Source organism: Polypterus senegalus, unplaced genomic scaffold (assembly GCF_016835505.1).
Source record: "Polypterus senegalus isolate Bchr_013 unplaced genomic scaffold, ASM1683550v1 scaffold_8739, whole genome shotgun sequence".
Classification (NCBI taxonomy): domain Eukaryota; kingdom Metazoa; phylum Chordata; class Cladistia; order Polypteriformes; family Polypteridae; genus Polypterus; species Polypterus senegalus.
In genome coordinates, this window is record NW_024386315.1 from 5990 (window position 1) to 9403 (window position 3414).

At 42.7% G+C, this 3414-nt stretch overlaps 1 pseudogene; it reads right to left on the reverse strand.

Moving 5' to 3' along the window:
• Positions 1-1313: 1313 nt before the first annotated feature.
• On the reverse strand, positions 1314-3034 carry LOC120522651 (annotated as a pseudogene).
• Between the last annotated feature and the right edge of the window lie 380 nt (positions 3035-3414).

Consider the following 3414-nt stretch of genomic DNA (forward strand, 5'->3'; position numbering starts at 1 on the left):
GGATCTCTCAAGGATGCAATAGCTCTGGTCAGGATGCACCAGTTTCACTAACACTGTGCGCATTCTGTTAGCCAAGGCTTTTGACAGGATTTTATAATCTGTGCAAAGTAAAGACACAGGCCTCCAGTTCTTAATATGGCATAAGTCACCTTTTTTAGGTAGTAGTGTGATCACGGCCCTTCTACAGCTCTGAGGTAGCACACCTTATTTTACACTGTGTTTAAACACTTCTAACAAATCCTGGCTGATAACATCCCAAAATCCTTTATAAAATTCAGTCGGAATGCCATCAATCCCAGGGACTTTTCCATTATGAAGTTCGTTCACTGCTGCTGAAATTTCTGCCATAGTGAGCTCTTTATTCAGCTCGTGGCATCTGTTACAGGAAGCTGTGGTAAGTCCTCTAAAAAGGACTGTAAGTTTTCATCACTACCACATCCTTCAGCATAAAACAGCTTTTCATAAAACACTCGAACCTCTGTTCTTATCTCACCCAAGTCCTGTGTCTTTTCACCATTAGCTTTAGTCACACAGTGTAGAATTTTACTTTGAGAATTATTTTTTTCCAGACCAAAAAAATATTGTGTTGGTGCATCCATTTGTGTTAACTGCTGGAAACGAGCCCTCACTAGAGCCCCCTGAGCTTTTGTGTCTAATAAACGTGAGAGCCCCCTCTTTGTTGCTTTGAGACTCTCTTTAAGTGCTTCATCTGAACCATTCCCTAATAGCTGTTCAATCTGAGATATTCTGCCCTCCAGTTGTGCCATTTCTGACTGTAACAACCGTGTGACATTTCTGGTATATTGCTGACACAAGGATTGAATGTGGTTCTTCCCCATTTCCCACCACTGCTGTAATGTCTTTAAATCGCTGATCCTGTAGTAGGAGTACATTAAAATGCCAGTATGCGCTGCGGGGCTTGTAGGTGCTCGATAGAACTGTACAAACCACTAGACTGTGGTCTGAGAAACCAGTGGGGACAATGGAGCATTCCTTAAATAGACCCAATAGGTGCTTGAAGGTGTAAAATCTATCGAGCCTCGCCATTGAAAGGGTCTCACTAGTTATCTTTCCCCATGTGTACTGCCTGCTGCTGTCTCCATGTTTACTCCTCCACACATCCACCAGCCCCGTCTGTTTACTGAACAGTCATAAACTGACAATGTTAACCAGAAATCTGAATTTCAAATGAGTGCAACAATCTTTTTCCTTAACAGAGCTGTCAAACCAACTCACGTGATATCAAGCAAAACAGTAATATTGCACCATACATAAAATGCTCATTGTTTTGTTTTCTGGCTAGATGTCTGATATCATTTTTCCCGGGTCAATGAGTCAATGTCTGGTTTTATTTCTTGTGCTGTAGCAACCCACAAAACAGTGTGGAGGTGGTCATCAGCGATGCGTGACCTGTGCTGGTTTTTGTTCACATTCATTATTGAAAACATCTGTTCACAAAGATAGGTGCTTCCGAACATGGACAGAACACTGTCAGCATGAAGTCGAAGCTGTGGCATTGAGTCAGGGGACAGTAGAGGGTAGAAGTCCTCAATTGTAACATCCCGAAACTTTAATTTGAGGCCACTGTCAATCTGAAGCTCAATTATCTCCATCTGAAGGTGATGGGGCACATTGTTGACATCAACTGTAAAAGGATTGGCAAAGATGTCAAAGCCTGAGTGCTGTGTTCTGAAGTCAGAGAAGCGCCGCTCAAATTCAGTTATTAACCGGCTAACTTTGGTAGCCAGCCGACTACAAGGAAAAGCACCAGAAACAGTGGCTGAGATACTCTGACAAACAGGAATGTGGGCAAGATTGTCCTGTTCCAGTTGGGACTTCCATAGTTGAACTTTACGCTGGAATGCTGTGATCATGTCACACATCTTCGTGATGACTTGTTTTGCGTCCCCGCAGCTTCTGATTCAGTTGGGCGAGATGCTTGCATATGTCATACATCATAGCAAAATCACATAGCCAGGCGGGATATGACAGTTCAGGCAAGGGCTTTCCTTTACTTTCCATGAAAAGAGCGATTTGTTCTCTGAGCTCAAAAAATCTTTTGAGGACTGCGCTCCTGCTCAGCCATCTTACTTCTGTGTGGTATGGCACGTCTCCATGCTCTGAACCCATCTCCTGTAAAAACTGCTGGAACTGGCGATGATTCAGGCCACGTGCCCATATAAAAGTTAACTGTTTTAATGACTGTGGTCATTATGTCATTCATTTCCAGAACTTTTCCACACATAGCCTCTTGGTGGATAATGCAATCATAAGTTATCAGAGGTGTGTGGCAGTGACTTTTTTGCATTCTTTCCTTCACTAGTCCAACCAAGCATTTCTTTTCTCCACACATTGCAGGTGCGCCATCAATAGTTAGCCCCACCAACTTTTCCCAGGGTAATTTATAATTATTTATGGATTTCTCCAAAGCCTCAAATATATCTCTACCAGTTGTCATCTCATGCATGGCAGCTACATCCAAAAGTTCCTCAGTGACAGAGAGGTCGGTCTTCGTGCGCTGTATCAGTGTTGTCTGTGCTTTCATCAACAGCAAGCGAAAAAGCGAGATAACTTCATACCTGTTCGGCCAGCTGTGTTGATAGATTTCCTGAGAGTTCCCGAACTCTGTCTGCAATAGTGTTTCTTGACAAACTAACATATTGAAAACTCCGTATCTAGTCTGGGCATACCTGCTCACACACTTTTAGCATGCATTGCTTCAAAAAGGCACCCCCTGAAAAACACCTTGACGTACGGGCAATTTCTTCAGCCACTATAAAGCTTGCTTTCACTGCAGCATCATTTCTCGCTGTAGCCTTTGTAAACATTTGCTGCTGCGATTGCAGTTTGCCTTTTAGTTCTTGCACAATTTTATGCTTTTCTTCCAAGGTACATTGCACTCTTTCATCACCGACACTGCCTCATAGCACAATATACACACTGGTTTGCCCTCTGAAAGCACAAACATATATTCACTTTCCCATTTGACATTAAATTGTCTGCCTTCATTGTCAACTTTTCTTTTTTTGGACATTTTGGGATCAATATTGCCATTAATAAGATGTAGTTTATTGGCAATCTGTGGTAGATGGGAAAAGTAGAAAACTGCACTCGGATAGCTTGATTTGGCAGATGGAGTGAAGAAGGCGGAGTAATAAAGATTCACACAACGCCTGTTAATGTCAGGCAGGGTAATACAGATGGCAGATTCTGCTGTTAACGCCTGGCAGAGTAAAAAAAGATTCACACAATGCCCATGAATGCCTGGTAGGGTACAGATGGTAGATTGTGCTACTAATAATCAATGCCTGCAGTGTAGGTTCAGCAACTGGCAGCTTCTGCTGCTAATCTTATGCCTGCAGTATGATCAGCAATGGAGATCAACAGAGATCAACAGACAATGGCAGCTTTTGT